A 19,952-nucleotide genomic window follows, 5' to 3' on the forward strand; every position below is an offset into this window, starting at 1 on the left:
GTAGACCTGGTGTCCGCAGCTTGGTAGACCTGTTGCCTGTTTCATGGCTGGGTAGACCTGGTGTCCGCAGCAAGCCGTGGGTAGACCTGTTGTCCGCAGCATGCCCTGGGTAGACCTGTTGTCCGCAGCTTGGTAGACCTGTTGCCCGTTTCATGGCTGGGTAGACCTGTTGTCCGCAGCAAGCCGTGAGTAGACCTGTTGCCCGTTTCATGGCTGGGTAGACCTGGTGTCCGCAGCATGCCCTGGGTAGACCTGGTGTCCGCAGCTTGGTAGACCTGTTGCCCGTTTCATGGCTGGGTAGACCTGTTGTCCGCAGCAAGCCGTGGGTAGACCTGGTGTCCGCAGCATGCCCTGGGTAGACCTGGTGTCCGCAGCCTGGTAGACCTGTTGCCCGTTTCATGGCTGGGTAGACCTGGTGTCCGCAGCAAGCCGTGGGTAGACCTGGTGTCCGCAGCATGCCCTGGGTAGACCTGGTGTCCGCAGCTTGGTAGACCTGTTGCCCGTTTCATGGCTGGGTAGACCTGGTGTCCGCAGCAAGCCGTGAGTAGACCTGTTGCCCGTTTCATGGCTGGGTAGACCTGTTGTCCGCAGCATGCCCTGGGTAGACCTGTTGTCCGCAGCTTGGTAGACCTGTTGCCCGTTTCATGGCTGGGTAGACCTGGTGTCCGCAGCATGCCCTGGGTAGACCTGGTGTCCGCAGCTTGGTAGACCTGTTGCCCGTTTCATGGCTGGGTAGACCTGGTGTCCGCAGCAAGCCGTGGGTAGACCTGGTGTCCGCAGCTTGGTAGACCTGTTGCCCGATTCATGCCTGGGTAGACCTGTTGTCCGCAGCAAGCCGTGGGTAGACCTGGTGTCCGCAGCTTGGTAGACCTGTTGCCCGTTTCATGGCTGGGTAGACCTGTTGTCCGCAGCATTGAGTTGGTAGACCTGTTGCCCGTTTCATGGCTGGGTAGACCTGGTGTCCGCAGCATTGAGTGAGTAGACCTGTTGCCCGTTTCATGGCTGGGTAGACCTGGTGTCCGCAGCTTGGTAGACCTGTTGCCCGTTTCATGGCTGGGTAGACCTGTTGTCCGCAGCAAGCCGTGGGTAGACCTGGTGTCCGCAGCTTGGTAGACCTGTTGCCCGTTTCATGGCTGGGTAGACCTGTTGTCCGCAGCATTGAGTTGGTAGACCTGTTGTCCGCAGCAAGCCGTGGGTAGACCTGGTGTCCGCAGCATGCCCTGGGTAGACCTGGTGTCCGCAGCTTGGTAGACCTGTTGCCCGATTCATGCCTGGGTAGACCTGTTGTCCGCAGCAAGCCGTGGGTAGACCTGGTGTCCGCAGCATGCCCTGGGTAGACCTGGTGTCCGCAGCTTGGTAGACCTGTTGCCCGTTTCATGGCTGGGTAGACCTGGTGTCCGCAGCAAGCCGTGAGTAGACCTGTTGCCCGATTCATGCCTGGGTAGACCTGTTGTCCGCAGCAAGCCGTGGGTAGACCTGGTGTCCGCAGCTTGGTAGACCTGTTGCCCGTTTCATGGCTGGGTAGACCTGGTGTCCGCAGCAAGCCGTGAGTAGACCTGTTGCCCGTTTCATGGCTGGGTAGACCTGGTGTCCGCAGCATTGAGTTGGTAGACCTGTTGCCCGTTTCATGGCTGGGTAGACCTGGTGTCCGCAGCAAGCCGTGAGTAGACCTGTTGCCCGTTTCATGGCTGGGTAGACCTGGTGTCCGCAGCATGCCCTGGGTAGACCTGGTGTCCGCAGCTTGGTAGACCTGTTGCCCGTTTCATGGCTGGGTAGACCTGTTGTCCGCAACAAGCCGTGGGTAGACCTGGTGTCCGCAGCATGCCCTGGGTAGACCTGGTGTCCGCAGCTTGGTAGACCTGTTGCCCGTTTCATGGCTGGGTAGACCTGGTGTCCGCAGCAAGCCGTGGGTAGACCTGGTGTCCGCAGCATGCCCTGGGTAGACCTGGTGTCCGCAGCTTGGTAGACCTGTTGCCCGTTTCATGGCTGGGTAGACCTGTTGTCCGCAGCAAGCCGTGAGTAGACCTGTTGCCCGTTTCATGGCTGGGTAGACCTGGTGTCCGCAGCATGCCCTGGGTAGACCTGGTGTCCGCAGCTTGGTAGACCTGTTGCCCGATTCATGCCTGGGTAGACCTGTTGTCCGCAGCATTGAGTGGGTAGACCTGGTGTCCGCAGCATGCCCTGGGTAGACCTGTTGTCCGCAGCTTGGTAGACCTGTTGCCCGTTTCATGGCTGGGTAGACCTGTTGTCCGCAGCAAGCCGTGAGTAGACCTGTTGCCCGTTTCATGGCTGGGTAGACCTGGTGTCCGCAGCATGCCCTGGGTAGACCTGGTGTCCGCAGCTTGGTAGACCTGTTGCCCGTTTCATGGCTGGGTAGACCTGGTGTCCGCAGCAAGCCGTGGGTAGACCTGGTGTCCGCAGCATGCCCTGGGTAGACCTGGTGTCCGCAGCTTGGTAGACCTGTTGCCCGTTTCATGGCTGGGTAGACCTGTTGTCCGCAGCAAGCCGTGGGTAGACCTGGTGTCCGGAGCTTGGTAGACCTGTTGCCCGATTCATGGCTGGGTAGACCTGTTGTCCGCAGCATTGAGTGGGTAGACCTGGTGTCCGCAGCATGCCCTGGGTAGACCTGGTGTCCGCAGCTTGGTAGACCTGTTGCCCGTTTCATGGCAGGGTAGACCTGTTGTCCGCAGCAAGCCGTGAGTAGACCTGTTGCCCGTTTCATGGCTGGGTAGACCTGGTGTCCGCAGCAAGCCGTGGGTAGACCTGGTGTCCGCAGCTTGGTAGACCTGTTGCCCGTTTCATGGCTGGGTAGACCTGTTGTCCGCAGCAAGCCGTGGGTAGACCTGGTGTCCGCAGCTTGGTAGACCTGTTGCCCGATTCATGCCTGGGTAGACCTGTTGTCCGCAGCATTGAGTGGGTAGACCTGGTGTCCGCAGCATGCCCTGGGTAGACCTGTTGTCCGCAGCTTGGTAGACCTGTTGCCCGTTTCATGGCTGGGTAGACCTGTTGTCCGCAGCAAGCCGTGAGTAGACCTGTTGTCCGCAGCAAGCCGTGGGTAGACCTGGTGTCCGCAGCATGCCCTGGGTAGACCTGGTGTCCGCAGCTTGGTAGACCTGTTGCCCGTTTCATGGCTGGGTAGACCTGGTGTCCGCAGCAAGCCGTGGGTAGACCTGGTGTCCGCAGCATGCCCTGGGTAGACCTGGTGTCCGCAGCTTGGTAGACCTGTTGCCCGTTTCATGGCTGGGTAGACCTGGTGTCCGCAGCAAGCCGTGGGTAGACCTGGTGTCCGCAGCATGCCCTGGGTAGACCTGGTGTCCGCAGCTTGGTAGACCTGTTGCCCGTTTCATGGCTGGGTAGACCTGTTGTCCGCAGCAAGCCGTGGGTAGACCTGGTGTCCTCAGCATGCCCTGGGTAGACCTGGTGTCCGCAGCTTGGTAGACCTGTTGCCCGTTTCATGCCCTGGGTAGACCTGGTGTCCGCAGCTTGGTAGACCTGTTGCCCGATTCATGCCTGGGTAGACCTGTTGCCCGCAGCATTGAGTTGGTAGACCTGTTGCCCGTTTCATGGCTGGGTAGACCTGGTGTCCGCAGCATTGAGTTGGTAGACCTGGTGTCCGCAGCATGCCCTGGGTAGACCTGGTGTCCGCAGCTTGGTAGACCTGTTGCCCGTTTCATGGCTGGGTAGACCTGTTGTCCGCAGCATTGAGTTGGTAGACCTGGTGTCCGCAGCATGCCCTGGGTAGACCTGGTGTCCGCAGCTTGGTAGACCTGTTGCCCGTTTCATGGCTGGGTAGACCTGGTGTCCGCAGCTTGGTAGACCTGTTGCCTGTTTCATGGCTGGGTAGACCTGGTGTCCGCAGCAAGCCGTGGGTAGACCTGGTGTCCGCAGCATGCCCTGGGTAGACCTGGTGTCCGCAGCTTGGTAGACCTGTTGCCCGTTTCATGGCTGGGTAGACCTGGTGTCCGCAGCAAGCCGTGAGTAGACCTGTTGCCCGTTTCATGGCTGGGTAGACCTGTTGTCCGCAGCATGCCCTGGGTAGACCTGTTGTCCGCAGCTTGGTAGACCTGTTGCCCGTTTCATGGCTGGGTAGACCTGTTGTCCGCAGCAAGCCGTGAGTAGACCTGTTGCCCGTTTCATGGCTGGGTAGATCTGGTGTCCGCAGCATGCCCTGGGTAGACCTGGTGTCCGCAGCTTGGTAGACCTGTTGCCCGTTTCATGGCTGGGTAGACCTGTTGTCCGCAGCAAGCCGTGAGTAGACCTGTTGCCCGTTTCATGGCTGGGTAGACCTGGTGTCCGCAGCATGCCCTGGGTAGACCTGGTGTCCGCAGCTTGGTAGACCTGTTGCCCGTTTCATGGCTGGGTAGACCTGTTGTCCGCAGCATTGAGTGGGTAGACCTGTTGCCCGTTTCATGGCTGGGTAGACCTGTTGTCCGCAGCAAGCCGTGGGTAGACCTGGTGTCCGGAGCTTGGTAGACCTGTTGCCCGATTCATGCCTGGGTAGACCTGTTGTCCGCAGCATTGAGTGGGTAGACCTGGTGTCCGCAGCATGCCCTGGGTAGACCTGGTGTCCGCAGCTTGGTAGACCTGTTGCCCGTTTCATGGCTGGGTAGACCTGTTGTCCGCAGCAAGCCGTGAGTAGACCTGTTGCCCGTTTCATGGCTGGGTAGACCTGGTGTCCGCAGCAAGCCGTGGGTAGACCTGGTGTCCGCAGCATGCCCTGGGTAGACCTGGTGTCCGCAGCTTGGTAGACCTGTTGCCCGTTTCATGGCTGGGTAGACCTGGTGTCCGCAGCAAGCCGTGGGTAGACCTGGTGTCCGCAGCATGCCCTGGGTAGACCTGGTGTCCGCAGCTTGGTAGACCTGTTGCCCGTTTCATGGCTGGGTAGACCTGTTGTCCGCAGCAAGCCGTGGGTAGACCTGGTGTCCTCAGCATGCCCTGGGTAGACCTGGTGTCCGCAGCTTGGTAGACCTGTTGCCCGTTTCATGCCCTGGGTAGACCTGGTGTCCGCAGCTTGGTAGACCTGTTGCCCGATTCATGCCTGGGTAGACCTGTTGCCCGCAGCATTGAGTTGGTAGACCTGTTGCCCGTTTCATGGCTGGGTAGACCTGGTGTCCGCAGCATTGAGTTGGTAGACCTGGTGTCCGCAGCATGCCCTGGGTAGACCTGGTGTCCGCAGCTTGGTAGACCTGTTGCCCGTTTCATGGCTGGGTAGACCTGGTGTCCGCAGCATTGAGTTGGTAGACCTGGTGTCCGCAGCATGCCCTGGGTAGACCTGGTGTCCGCAGCTTGGTAGACCTGTTGCCCGTTTCATGGCTGGGTAGACCTGGTGTCCGCAGCTTGGTAGACCTGTTGCCTGTTTCATGGCTGGGTAGACCTGGTGTCCGCAGCAAGCCGTGGGTAGACCTGTTGTCCGCAGCATGCCCTGGGTAGACCTGTTGTCCGCAGCTTGGTAGACCTGTTGCCCGTTTCATGGCTGGGTAGACCTGTTGTCCGCAGCAAGCCGTGAGTAGACCTGTTGCCCGTTTCATGGCTGGGTAGACCTGGTGTCCGCAGCATGCCCTGGGTAGACCTGGTGTCCGCAGCTTGGTAGACCTGTTGCCCGTTTCATGGCTGGGTAGACCTGTTGTCCGCAGCAAGCCGTGGGTAGACCTGGTGTCCGCAGCATGCCCTGGGTAGACCTGGTGTCCGCAGCCTGGTAGACCTGTTGCCCGTTTCATGGCTGGGTAGACCTGGTGTCCGCAGCAAGCCGTGGGTAGACCTGGTGTCCGCAGCATGCCCTGGGTAGACCTGGTGTCCGCAGCTTGGTAGACCTGTTGCCCGTTTCATGGCTGGGTAGACCTGGTGTCCGCAGCAAGCCGTGAGTAGACCTGTTGCCCGTTTCATGGCTGGGTAGACCTGTTGTCCGCAGCATGCCCTGGGTAGACCTGGTGTCCGCAGCTTGGTAGACCTGTTGCCCGTTTCATGGCTGGGTAGACCTGGTGTCCGCAGCATGCCCTGGGTAGACCTGGTGTCCGCAGCTTGGTAGACCTGTTGCCCGTTTCATGGCTGGGTAGACCTGGTGTCCGCAGCAAGCCGTGGGTAGACCTGGTGTCCGCAGCTTGGTAGACCTGTTGCCCGATTCATGCCTGGGTAGACCTGTTGTCCGCAGCAAGCCGTGGGTAGACCTGGTGTCCGCAGCTTGGTAGACCTGTTGCCCGTTTCATGGCTGGGTAGACCTGTTGTCCGCAGCATTGAGTTGGTAGACCTGTTGCCCGTTTCATGGCTGGGTAGACCTGGTGTCCGCAGCATTGAGTGAGTAGACCTGTTGCCCGTTTCATGGCTGGGTAGACCTGGTGTCCGCAGCTTGGTAGACCTGTTGCCCGTTTCATGGCTGGGTAGACCTGTTGTCCGCAGCAAGCCGTGGGTAGACCTGGTGTCCGCAGCTTGGTAGACCTGTTGCCCGTTTCATGGCTGGGTAGACCTGTTGTCCGCAGCATTGAGTTGGTAGACCTGTTGTCCGCAGCAAGCCGTGGGTAGACCTGGTGTCCGCAGCATGCCCTGGGTAGACCTGGTGTCCGCAGCTTGGTAGACCTGTTGCCCGATTCATGCCTGGGTAGACCTGTTGTCCGCAGCAAGCCGTGGGTAGACCTGGTGTCCGCAGCATGCCCTGGGTAGACCTGGTGTACGCAGCTTGGTAGACCTGTTGCCCGTTTCATGGCTGGGTAGACCTGGTGTCCGCAGCAAGCCGTGAGTAGACCTGTTGCCCGATTCATGCCTGGGTAGACCTGTTGTCCGCAGCAAGCCGTGGGTAGACCTGGTGTCCGCAGCTTGGTAGACCTGTTGCCCGTTTCATGGCTGGGTAGACCTGGTGTCCGCAGCAAGCCGTGAGTAGACCTGTTGCCCGTTTCATGGCTGGGTAGACCTGGTGTCCGCAGCATTGAGTTGGTAGACCTGTTGCCCGTTTCATGGCTGGGTAGACCTGGTGTCCGCAGCAAGCCGTGAGTAGACCTGTTGCCCGTTTCATGGCTGGGTAGACCTGGTGTCCGCAGCATGCCCTGGGTAGACCTGGTGTCCGCAGCTTGGTAGACCTGTTGCCCGTTTCATGGCTGGGTAGACCTGTTGTCCGCAGCAAGCCGTAGGTAGACCTGGTGTCCGCAGCATGCCCTGGGTAGACCTGGTGTCCGCAGCTTGGTAGACCTGTTGCCCGTTTCATGGCTGGGTAGACCTGGTGTCCGCAGCAAGCCGTGGGTAGACCTGGTGTCCGCAGCATGCCCTGGGTAGACCTGGTGTCCGCAGCTTGGTAGACCTGTTGCCCGTTTCATGGCTGGGTAGACCTGTTGTCCGCAGCAAGCCGTGAGTAGACCTGTTGCCCGTTTCATGGCTGGGTAGACCTGGTGTCCGCAGCATGCCCTGGGTAGACCTGGTGTCCGCAGCTTGGTAGACCTGTTGCCCGATTCATGCCTGGGTAGACCTGTTGTCCGCAGCATTGAGTGGGTAGACCTGGTGTCCGCAGCATGCCCTGGGTAGACCTGTTGTCCGCAGCTTGGTAGACCTGTTGCCCGTTTCATGGCTGGGTAGACCTGTTGTCCGCAGCAAGCCGTGAGTAGACCTGTTGCCCGTTTCATGGCTGGGTAGACCTGGTGTCCGCAGCATGCCCTGGGTAGACCTGGTGTCCGCAGCTTGGTAGACCTGTTGCCCGTTTCATGGCTGGGTAGACCTGGTGTCCGCAGCAAGCCGTGGGTAGACCTGGTGTCCGCAGCATGCCCTGGGTAGACCTGGTGTCCGCAGCTTGGTAGACCTGTTGCCCGTTTCATGGCTGGGTAGACCTGTTGTCCGCAGCAAGCCGTGGGTAGACCTGGTGTCCGGAGCTTGGTAGACCTGTTGCCCGATTCATGGCTGGGTAGACCTGTTGTCCGCAGCATTGAGTGGGTAGACCTGGTGTCCGCAGCATGCCCTGGGTAGACCTGGTGTCCGCAGCTTGGTAGACCTGTTGCCCGTTTCATGGCAGGGTAGACCTGTTGTCCGCAGCAAGCCGTGAGTAGACCTGTTGCCCGTTTCATGGCTGGGTAGACCTGGTGTCCGCAGCAAGCCGTGGGTAGACCTGGTGTCCGCAGCTTGGTAGACCTGTTGCCCGTTTCATGGCTGGGTAGACCTGTTGTCCGCAGCAAGCCGTGGGTAGACCTGGTGTCCGCAGCTTGGTAGACCTGTTGCCCGATTCATGCCTGGGTAGACCTGTTGTCCGCAGCATTGAGTGGGTAGACCTGGTGTCCGCAGCATGCCCTGGGTAGACCTGTTGTCCGCAGCTTGGTAGACCTGTTGCCCGTTTCATGGCTGGGTAGACCTGTTGTCCGCAGCAAGCCGTGAGTAGACCTGTTGCCCGTTTCATGGCTGGGTAGACCTGGTGTCCGCAGCATGCCCTGGGTAGACCTGGTGTCCGCAGCTTGGTAGACCTGTTGCCCGTTTCATGGCTGGGTAGACCTGGTGTCCGCAGCAAGCCGTGGGTAGACCTGGTGTCCGCAGCATGCCCTGGGTAGACCTGGTGTCCGCAGCTTGGTAGACCTGTTGCCCGTTTCATGGCTGGGTAGACCTGGTGTCCGCAGCAAGCCGTGGGTAGACCTGGTGTCCGCAGCATGCCCTGGGTAGACCTGGTGTCCGCAGCTTGGTAGACCTGTTGCCCGTTTCATGGCTGGGTAGACCTGTTGTCCGCAGCAAGCCGTGGGTAGACCTGGTGTCCTCAGCATGCCCTGGGTAGACCTGGTGTCCGCAGCTTGGTAGACCTGTTGCCCGTTTCATGCCCTGGGTAGACCTGGTGTCCGCAGCTTGGTAGACCTGTTGCCCGATTCATGCCTGGGTAGACCTGTTGCCCGCAGCATTGAGTTGGTAGACCTGTTGCCCGTTTCATGGCTGGGTAGACCTGGTGTCCGCAGCATTGAGTTGGTAGACCTGGTGTCCGCAGCATGCCCTGGGTAGACCTGGTGTCCGCAGCTTGGTAGACCTGTTGCCCGTTTCATGGCTGGGTAGACCTGTTGTCCGCAGCATTGAGTTGGTAGACCTGGTGTCCGCAGCATGCCCTGGGTAGACCTGGTGTCCGCAGCTTGGTAGACCTGTTGCCCGTTTCATGGCTGGGTAGACCTGGTGTCCGCAGCTTGGTAGACCTGTTGCCTGTTTCATGGCTGGGTAGACCTGGTGTCCGCAGCAAGCCGTGGGTAGACCTGGTGTCCGCAGCATGCCCTGGGTAGACCTGGTGTCCGCAGCTTGGTAGACCTGTTGCCCGTTTCATGGCTGGGTAGACCTGGTGTCCGCAGCAAGCCGTGAGTAGACCTGTTGCCCGTTTCATGGCTGGGTAGACCTGTTGTCCGCAGCATGCCCTGGGTAGACCTGTTGTCCGCAGCTTGGTAGACCTGTTGCCCGTTTCATGGCTGGGTAGACCTGTTGTCCGCAGCAAGCCGTGAGTAGACCTGTTGCCCGTTTCATGGCTGGGTAGACCTGGTGTCCGCAGCATGCCCTGGGTAGACCTGGTGTCCGCAGCTTGGTAGACCTGTTGCCCGTTTCATGGCTGGGTAGACCTGTTGTCCGCAGCAAGCCGTGAGTAGACCTGTTGCCCGTTTCATGGCTGGGTAGACCTGGTGTCCGCAGCATGCCCTGGGTAGACCTGGTGTCCGCAGCTTGGTAGACCTGTTGCCCGTTTCATGGCTGGGTAGACCTGTTGTCCGCAGCATTGAGTGGGTAGACCTGTTGCCCGTTTCATGGCTGGGTAGACCTGTTGTCCGCAGCAAGCCGTGGGTAGACCTGGTGTCCGGAGCTTGGTAGACCTGTTGCCCGATTCATGCCTGGGTAGACCTGTTGTCCGCAGCATTGAGTGGGTAGACCTGGTGTCCGCAGCATGCCCTGGGTAGACCTGGTGTCCGCAGCTTGGTAGACCTGTTGCCCGTTTCATGGCTGGGTAGACCTGTTGTCCGCAGCAAGCCGTGAGTAGACCTGTTGCCCGTTTCATGGCTGGGTAGACCTGGTGTCCGCAGCAAGCCGTGGGTAGACCTGGTGTCCGCAGCATGCCCTGGGTAGACCTGGTGTCCGCAGCTTGGTAGACCTGTTGCCCGTTTCATGGCTGGGTAGACCTGGTGTCCGCAGCAAGCCGTGGGTAGACCTGGTGTCCGCAGCATGCCCTGGGTAGACCTGGTGTCCGCAGCTTGGTAGACCTGTTGCCCGTTTCATGGCTGGGTAGACCTGTTGTCCGCAGCAAGCCGTGGGTAGACCTGGTGTCCTCAGCATGCCCTGGGTAGACCTGGTGTCCGCAGCTTGGTAGACCTGTTGCCCGTTTCATGCCCTGGGTAGACCTGGTGTCCGCAGCTTGGTAGACCTGTTGCCCGATTCATGCCTGGGTAGACCTGTTGCCCGCAGCATTGAGTTGGTAGACCTGTTGCCCGTTTCATGGCTGGGTAGACCTGGTGTCCGCAGCATTGAGTTGGTAGACCTGGTGTCCGCAGCATGCCCTGGGTAGACCTGGTGTCCGCAGCTTGGTAGACCTGTTGCCCGTTTCATGGCTGGGTAGACCTGGTGTCCGCAGCATTGAGTTGGTAGACCTGGTGTCCGCAGCATGCCCTGGGTAGACCTGGTGTCCGCAGCTTGGTAGACCTGTTGCCCGTTTCATGGCTGGGTAGACCTGGTGTCCGCAGCTTGGTAGACCTGTTGCCTGTTTCATGGCTGGGTAGACCTGGTGTCCGCAGCAAGCCGTGGGTAGACCTGGTGTCCGCAGCATGCCCTGGGTAGACCTGGTGTCCGCAGCTTGGTAGACCTGTTGCCCGTTTCATGGCTGGGTAGACCTGTTGTCCGCAGCAAGCCGTGAGTAGACCTGTTGCCCGTTTCATGGCTGGGTAGACCTGGTGTCCGCAGCATGCCCTGGGTAGACCTGGTGTCCGCAGCTTGGTAGACCTGTTGCCCGTTTCATGGCTGGGTAGACCTGGTGTCCGCAGCAAGCCGTGGGTAGACCTGTTGCCCGTTTCATGGCTGGGTAGACCTGGTGTCCGCAGCAAGTCGTGAGTAGACCTGTTGCCCGGTTCATGGCTGGGTAGACCTGGTGTCCGCAGCAAGCCGTGGGTAGACCTGGTGTCCGCAGCATGCCCTGGGTAGACCTGGTGTCCGCAGCTTGGTAGACCTGTTGCCCGTTTCATGGCTGGGTAGACCTGGTGTCCGCAGCAAGCCGTGAGTAGACCTGTTGCCCGTTTCATGGCTGGGTAGACCTGGTGTCCGCAGCATGCCCTGGGTAGACCTGGTGTCCGCAGCTTGGTAGACCTGTTGCCCGTTTCATGGCTGGGTAGACCTGGTGTCCGCAGCATGCCCTGGGTAGACCTGGTGTCCGCAGCTTGGTAGACCTGTTGCCCGATTCATGCCTGGGTAGACCTGTTGTCCGCAGCAAGCCGTGGGTAGACCTGGTGTCCGCAGCTTGGTAGACCTGTTGCCCGTTTCATGGCTGGGTAGACCTGTTGTCCGCAGCATTGAGTTGGTAGACCTGTTGCCCGTTTCATGGCTGGGTAGACCTGGTGTCCGCAGCATTGAGTGAGTAGACCTGTTGCCCGTTTCATGGCTGGGTAGACCTGGTGTCCGCAGCTTGGTAGACCTGTTGCCCGTTTCATGGCTGGGTAGACCTGTTGTCCGCAGCAAGCCGTGGGTAGACCTGGTGTCCGCAGCTTGGTAGACCTGTTGCCCGTTTCATGGCTGGGTAGACCTGTTGTCCGCAGCATTGAGTTGGTAGACCTGTTGTCCGCAGCAAGCCGTGGGTAGACCTGGTGTCCGCAGCATGCCCTGGGTAGACCTGGTGTCCGCAGCTTGGTAGACCTGTTGCCCGATTCATGCCTGGGTAGACCTGTTGTCCGCAGCAAGCCGTGGGTAGACCTGGTGTCCGCAGCATGCCCTGGGTAGACCTGGTGTCCGCAGCTTGGTAGACCTGTTGCCCGTTTCATGGCTGGGTAGACCTGGTGTCCGCAGCAAGCCGTGAGTAGACCTGTTGCCCGATTCATGCCTGGGTAGACCTGTTGTCCGCAGCATTGAGTGGGTAGACCTGGTGTCCGCAGCTTGGTAGACCTGTTGCCCGTTTCATGGCTGGGTAGACCTGTTGTCCGCAGCAAGCCGTGGGTAGACCTGGTGTCCGCAGCTTGGTAGACCTGTTGCCCGATTCATGCCTGGGTAGACCTGTTGTCCGCAGCATTGAGTGGGTAGACCTGGTGTCCGCAGCATGCCCTGGGTAGACCTGTTGTCCGCAGCTTGGTAGACCTGTTGCCCGTTTCATGGCTGGGTAGACCTGTTGTCCGCAGCAAGCCGTGAGTAGACCTGTTGCCCGTTTCATGGCTGGGTAGACCTGGTGTCCGCAGCAAGCCGTGGGTAGACCTGGTGTCCGCAGCATGCCCTGGGTAGACCTGGTGTCCGCAGCTTGGTAGACCTGTTGCCCGTTTCATGGCTGGGTAGACCTGGTGTCCGCAGCAAGCCGTGGGTAGACCTGGTGTCCGCAGCATGCCCTGGGTAGACCTGGTGTCCGCAGCTTGGTAGACCTGTTGCCCGTTTCATGGCTGGGTAGACCTGTTGTCCGCAGCAAGCCGTGGGTAGACCTGGTGTCCTCAGCATGCCCTGGGTAGACCTGGTGTCCGCAGCTTGGTAGACCTGTTGCCCGTTTCATGCCCTGGGTAGACCTGGTGTCCGCAGCTTGGTAGACCTGTTGCCCGATTCATGCCTGGGTAGACCTGTTGCCCGCAGCATTGAGTTGGTAGACCTGTTGCCCGTTTCATGGCTGGGTAGACCTGGTGTCCGCAGCATTGAGTTGGTAGACCTGGTGTCCGCAGCATGCCCTGGGTAGACCTGGTGTCCGCAGCTTGGTAGACCTGTTGCCCGTTTCATGGCTGGGTAGACCTGGTGTCCGCAGCATTGAGTTGGTAGACCTGGTGTCCGCAGCATGCCCTGGGTAGACCTGGTGTCCGCAGCTTGGTAGACCTGTTGCCCGTTTCATGGCTGGGTAGACCTGGTGTCCGCAGCTTGGTAGACCTGTTGCCTGTTTCATGGCTGGGTAGACCTGGTGTCCGCAGCAAGCCGTGGGTAGACCTGGTGTCCGCAGCATGCCCTGGGTAGACCTGGTGTCCGCAGCTTGGTAGACCTGTTGCCCGTTTCATGGCTGGGTAGACCTGTTGTCCGCAGCAAGCCGTGAGTAGACCTGTTGCCCGTTTCATGGCTGGGTAGACCTGGTGTCCGCAGCATGCCCTGGGTAGACCTGGTGTCCGCAGCTTGGTAGACCTGTTGCCCGTTTCATGGCTGGGTAGACCTGGTGTCCGCAGCAAGCCGTGGGTAGACCTGTTGCCCGTTTCATGGCTGGGTAGACCTGGTGTCCGCAGCAAGCCGTGAGTAGACCTGTTGCCCGTTTCATGGCTGGGTAGACCTGGTGTCCGCAGCAAGCCGTGGGTAGACCTGGTGTCCGCAGCATGCCCTGGGTAGACCTGGTGTCCGCAGCTTGGTAGACCTGTTGCCCGTTTCATGGCTGGGTAGACCTGGTGTCCGCAGCAAGCCGTGAGTAGACCTGTTGCCCGTTTCATGGCTGGGTAGACCTGGTGTCCGCAGCATGCCCTGGGTAGACCTGGTGTCCGCAGCTTGGTAGACCTGTTGCCCGTTTCATGGCTGGGTAGACCTGGTGTCCGCAGCATGCCCTGGGTAGACCTGGTGTCCGCAGCTTGGTAGACCTGTTGCCCGATTCATGCCTGGGTAGACCTGTTGTCCGCAGCAAGCCGTGGGTAGACCTGGTGTCCGCAGCTTGGTAGACCTGTTGCCCGTTTCATGGCTGGGTAGACCTGTTGTCCGCAGCATTGAGTTGGTAGACCTGTTGCCCGTTTCATGGCTGGGTAGACCTGGTGTCCGCAGCATTGAGTGAGTAGACCTGTTGCCCGTTTCATGGCTGGGTAGACCTGGTGTCCGCAGCTTGGTAGACCTGTTGCCCGTTTCATGGCTGGGTAGACCTGTTGTCCGCAGCAAGCCGTGGGTAGACCTGGTGTCCGCAGCTTGGTAGACCTGTTGCCCGTTTCATGGCTGGGTAGACCTGTTGTCCGCAGCATTGAGTTGGTAGACCTGTTGTCCGCAGCAAGCCGTGGGTAGACCTGGTGTCCGCAGCATGCCCTGCGTAGACCTGGTGTCCGCAGCTTGGTAGACCTGTTGCCCGATTCATGCCTGGGTAGACCTGTTGTCCGCAGCAAGCCGTGGGTAGACCTGGTGTCCGCAGCATGCCCTGGGTAGACCTGGTGTCCGCAGCTTGGTAGACCTGTTGCCCGTTTCATGGCTGGGTAGACCTGGTGTCCGCAGCAAGCCGTGAGTAGACCTGTTGCCCGATTCATGCCTGGGTAGACCTGTTGTCCGCAGCATTGAGTGGGTAGACCTGGTGTCCGCAGCTTGGTAGACCTGTTGCCCGTTTCATGGCTGGGTAGACCCGTTGTCCGCAGCAAGCCGTGGGTAGACCTGGTGTCCGCAGCTTGGTAGACCTGTTGCCCGATTCATGCCTGGGTAGACCTGTTGTCCGCAGCATTGAGTGGGTAGACCTGGTGTCCGCAGCATGCCCTGGGTAGACCTGTTGTCCGCAGCTTGGTAGACCTGTTGCCCGTTTCATGGCTGGGTAGACCTGTTGTCCGCAGCAAGCCGTGAGTAGACCTGTTGCCCGTTTCATGGCTGGGTAGACCTGGTGTCCGCAGCATGCCCTGGGTAGACCTGGTGTCCGCAGCTTGGTAGACCTGTTGCCCGTTTCATGGCTGGGTAGACCTGGTGTCCGCAGCAAGCCGTGGGTAGACCTGGTGTCCGCAGCATGCCCTGGGTAGACCTGGTGTCCGCAGCTTGGTAGACCTGTTGCCCGTTTCATGGCTGGGTAGACCTGTTGTCCGCAGCAAGCCGTGGGTAGACCTGGTGTCCGGAGCTTGGTAGACCTGTTGCCCGATTCATGGCTGGGTAGACCTGTTGTCCGCAGCATTGAGTGGGTAGACCTGGTGTCCGCAGCATGCCCTGGGTAGACCTGGTGTCCGCAGCTTGGTAGACCTGTTGCCCGTTTCATGGCAGGGTAGACCTGTTGTCCGCAGCAAGCCGTGAGTAGACCTGTTGCCCGTTTCATGGCTGGGTAGACCTGGTGTCCGCAGCAAGCCGTGGGTAGACCTGGTGTCCGCAGCTTGGTAGACCTGTTGCCCGTTTCATGGCTGGGTAGACCTGTTGTCCGCAGCAAGCCGTGGGTAGACCTGGTGTCCGCAGCTTGGTAGACCTGTTGCCCGATTCATGCCTGGGTAGACCTGTTGTCCGCAGCATTGAGTGGGTAGACCTGGTGTCCGCAGCATGCCCTGGGTAGACCTGTTGTCCGCAGCTTGGTAGACCTGTTGCCCGTTTCATGGCTGGGTAGACCTGTTGTCCGCAGCAAGCCGTGAGTAGACCTGTTGCCCGTTTCATGGCTGGGTAGACCTGGTGTCCGCAGCATGCCCTGGGTAGACCTGGTGTCGGCAGCTTGGTAGACCTGTTGCCCGTTTCATGGCTGGGTAGACCTGGTGTCCGCAGCAAGCCGTGGGTAGACCTGGTGTCCGCAGCATGCCCTGGGTAGACCTGGTGTCCGCAGCTTGGTAGACCTGTTGCCCGTTTCATGGCTGGGTAGACCTGGTGTCCGCAGCAAGCCGTGGGTAGACCTGGTGTCCGCAGCATGCCCTGGGTAGACCTGGTGTCCGCAGCTTGGTAGACCTGTTGCCCGTTTCATGGCTGGGTAGACCTGTTGTCCGCAGCAAGCCGTGGGTAGACCTGGTGTCCGCAGCATGCCCTGGGTAGACCTGGTGTCCGCAGCTTGGTAGACCTGTTGCCCGTTTCATGGCTGGGTAGACCTGGTGTCCGCAGCAAGCCGTGGGTAGACCTGGTGTCCGCAGCATGCCCTGGGTAGACCTGGTGTCCGCAGCTTGGTAGACCTGTTGCCCGTTTCATGGCTGGGTAGACCTGTTGTCCGCAGCAAGCCGTGAGTAGACCTGTTGCCCGTTTCATGGCTGGGTAGACCTGGTGTCCGCAGCATGCCCTGGGTAGACCTGGTGTCCGCAGCTTGGTAGACCTGTTGCCCGATTCATGCCTGGGTAGACCTGTTGTCCGCAGCATTGAGTGGGTAGACCTGGTGTCCGCAGCATGCCCTGGGTAGACCTGTTGTCCGCAGCTTGGTAGACCTGTTGCCCGTTTCATGGCTGGGTAGACCTGTTGTCCGCAGCAAGCCGTGAGTAGACCTGTTGCCCGTTTCATGGCTGGGTAGACCTGGTGTCCGCAGCATGCCCTGGGTAGACCTGGTGTCCGCAGCTTGGTAGACCTGTTGCCCGTTTCATGGCTGGGTAGACCTGTTGTCCGCAGCATTGAGTGGGTAGACCTGTTGCCCGTTTCATGGCTGGGTAGACCTGTTGTCCGCAGCAAGCCGTGGGTAGACCTGGTGTCCGGAGCTTGGTAGACCTGTTGCCCGATTCATGCCTGGGTAGACCTGTTGTCCGCAGCATTGAGTGGGTAGACCTGGTGTCCGCAGCATGCCCTGGGTAGACCTGGTGTCCGCAGCTTGGTAGACCTGTTGCCCGTTTCATGGCTGGGTAGACCTGTTGTCCGCAGCAAGCCGTGAGTAGACCTGTTGCCCGTTTCATGGCTGGGTAGACCTGGTGTCCGCAGCAAGCCGTGGGTAGACCTGGTGTCCGCAGCATGCCCTGGGTAGACCTGGTGTCCGCAGCTTGGTAGACCTGTTGCCCGTTTCATGGCTGGGTAGACCTGGTGTCCGCAGCAAGCCGTGGGTAGACCTGGTGTCCGCAGCATGCCCTGGGTAGACCTGGTGTCCGCAGCTTGGTAGACCTGTTGCCCGTTTCATGGCTGGGTAGACCTGTTGTCCGCAGCAAGCCGTGGGTAGACCTGGTGTCCGCAGCATGCCCTGGGTAGACCTGGTGTCCGCAGCTTGGTAGACCTGTTGCCCGTTTCATGGCTGGGTAGACCTGTTGTCCGCAGCAAGCCGTGGGTAGACCTGGTGTCCTCAGCATGCCCTGGGTAGACCTGGTGTCCGCAGCTTGGTAGACCTGTTGCCCGTTTCATGCCCTGGGTAGACCTGGTGTCCGCAGCTTGGTAGACCTGTTGCCCGATTCATGCCTGGGTAGACCTGTTGCCCGCAGCATTGAGTTGGTAGACCTGTTGCCCGTTTCATGGCTGGGTAGACCTGGTGTCCGCAGCATTGAGTTGGTAGACCTGGTGTCCGCAGCATGCCCTGGGTAGACCTGGTGTCCGCAGCTTGGTAGACCTGTTGCCCGTTTCATGGCTGGGTAGACCTGGTGTCCGCAGCATTGAGTTGGTAGACCTGGTGTCCGCAGCATGCCCTGGGTAGACCTGGTGTCCGCAGCTTGGTAGACCTGTTGCCCGTTTCATGGCTGGGTAGACCTGGTGTCCGCAGCTTGGTAGACCTGTTGCCTGTTTCATGGCTGGGCAGACCTGGTGTCCGCAGCAAGCCGTGGGTAGACCTGGTGTCCGCAGCATGCCCTGGGTAGACCTGGTGTCCGCAGCTTGGTAGACCTGTTGCCCGTTTCATGGCTGGGTAGACCTGTTGTCCGCAGCAAGCCGTGAGTAGACCTGTTGCCCGTTTCATGGCTGGGTAGACCTGGTGTCCGCAGCATGCCCTGGGTAGACCTGGTGTCCGCAGCTTGGTAGACCTGTTGCCCGTTTCATGGCTGGGTAGACCTGGTGTCCGCAGCAAGCCGTGGGTAGACCTGTTGCCCGTTTCATGGCTGGGTAGACCTGGTGTCCGCAGCAAGCCGTGAGTAGACCTGTTGCCCGGTTCATGGCTGGGTAGACCTGGTGTCCGCAGCTTGGTAGACCTGTTGCCCGTTTCATGGCTGGGTAGACCTGGTGTCCGCAGCAAGCCGTGGGTAGACCTGGTGTCCGCAGCATGCCCTGGGTAGACCTGGTGTCCGCAGCTTGGTAGACCTGTTGCCCGTTTCATGGCTGGGTAGACCTGTTGTCCGCAGCAAGCCGTGGGTAGACCTGGTGTCCGCAGCATGCCCTGGGTAGACCTGGTGTCCGCAGCTTGGTAGACCTGTTGCCCGTTTCATGGCTGGGTAGACCTGGTGTCCGCAGCAAGCCGTGGGTAGACCTGGTGTCCGCAGCATGCCCTGGGTAGACCTGGTGTCCGCAGCTTGGTAGACCTGTTGCCCGTTTCATGGCTGGGTAGACCTGTTGTCCGCAGCAAGCCGTGGGTAGACCTGGTGTCCTCAGCATGCCCTGGGTAGACCTGGTGTCCGCAGCTTGGTAGACCTGTTGCCCGTTTCATGCCCTGGGTAGACCTGGTGTCCGCAGCTTGGTAGACCTGTTGCCCGATTCATGCCTGGGTAGACCTGTTGCCCGCAGCATTGAGTTGGTAGACCTGTTGCCCGTTTCATGGCTGGGTAGACCTGGTGTCCGCAGCATTGAGTTGGTAGACCTGGTGTCCGCAGCATGCCCTGGGTAGACCTGGTGTCCGCAGCTTGGTAGACCTGTTGCCCGTTTCATGGCTGGGTAGACCTGGTGTCCGCAGCATTGAGTTGGTAGACCTGGTGTCCGCAGCATGCCCTGGGTAGACCTGGTGTCCGCAGCTTGGTAGACCTGTTGCCCGTTTCATGGCTGGGTAGACCTGGTGTCCGCAGCTTGGTAGACCTGTTGCCTGTTTCATGGCTGGGCAGACCTGGTGTCCGCAGCAAGCCGTGGGTAGACCTGGTGTCCGCAGCATGCCCTGGGTAGACCTGGTGTCCGCAGCTTGGTAGACCTGTTGCCCGTTTCATGGCTGGGTAGACCTGTTGTCCGCAGCAAGCCGTGAGTAGACCTGTTGCCCGTTTCATGGCTGGGTAGACCTGGTGTCCGCAGCATGCCCTGGGTAGACCTGGTGTCCGCAGCTTGGTAGACCTGTTGCCCGTTTCATGGCTGGGTAGACCTGGTGTCCGCAGCAAGCCGTGGGTAGACCTGTTGCCCGTTTCATGGCTGGGTAGACCTGGTGTCCGCAGCAAGCCGTGAGTAGACCTGTTGCCCGGTTCATGGCTGGGTAGACCTGGTGTCCACAGCAAGCCGTGGGTAGACCTGGTGTCCGCAGCATGCCCTGGGTAGACCTGGTGTCCGCAGCTTGGTAGACCTGTTGCCCGTTTCATGGCTGGGTAGACCTGGTGTCCGCAGCAAGCCGTGAGTAGACCTGTTGCCCGTTTCATGGCTGGGTAGACCTGTTGTCCGCAGCATGCCCTGGGTAGACCTGTTGTCCGCAGCTTGGTAGACCTGTTGCCCGTTTCATGGCTGGGTAGACCTGGTGTCCGCAGCATGCCCTGGGTAGACCTGGTGTCCGCAGCTTGGTAGACCTGTTGCCCGATTCATGCCTGGGTAGACCTGTTGTCCGCAGCAAGCCGTGGGTAGACCTGGTGTCCGCAGCTTGGTAGACCTGTTGCCCGTTTCATGGCTGGGTAGACCTGTTGTCCGCAGCATTGAGTTGGTAGACCTGTTGCCCGTTTCATGGCTGGGTAGACCTGGTGTCCGCAGCATTGAGTGAGTAGACCTGTTGCCCGTTTCATGGCTGGGTAGACCTGGTGTCCGCAGCTTGGTAGACCTGTTGCCCGTTTCATGGCTGGGTAGACCTGTTGTCCGCAGCAAGCCGTGGGTAGACCTGGTGTCCGCAGCTTGGTAGACCTGTTGCCCGTTTCATGGCTGGGTAGACCTGTTGTCCGCAGCATTGAGTTGGTAGACCTGTTGTCCGCAGCAAGCCGTGGGTAGACCTGGTGTCCGCAGCATGCCCTGGGTAGACCTGGTGTCCGCAGCTTGGTAGACCTGTTGCCCGATTCATGCCTGGGTAGACCTGTTGTCCGCAGCAAGCCGTGGGTAGACCTGGTGTCCGCAGCATGCCCTGGGTAGACCTGGTGTCCGCAGCTTGGTAGACCTGTTGCCCGTTTCATGGCTGGGTAGACCTGGTGTCCGCAGCA

The sequence above is a fragment of the Sturnus vulgaris genome, unplaced genomic scaffold (assembly GCF_052056855.1).
Source record: "Sturnus vulgaris isolate bStuVul1 unplaced genomic scaffold, bStuVul1.hap1 Scaffold_157, whole genome shotgun sequence".
In the NCBI taxonomy this organism is placed as follows: domain Eukaryota; kingdom Metazoa; phylum Chordata; class Aves; order Passeriformes; family Sturnidae; genus Sturnus; species Sturnus vulgaris.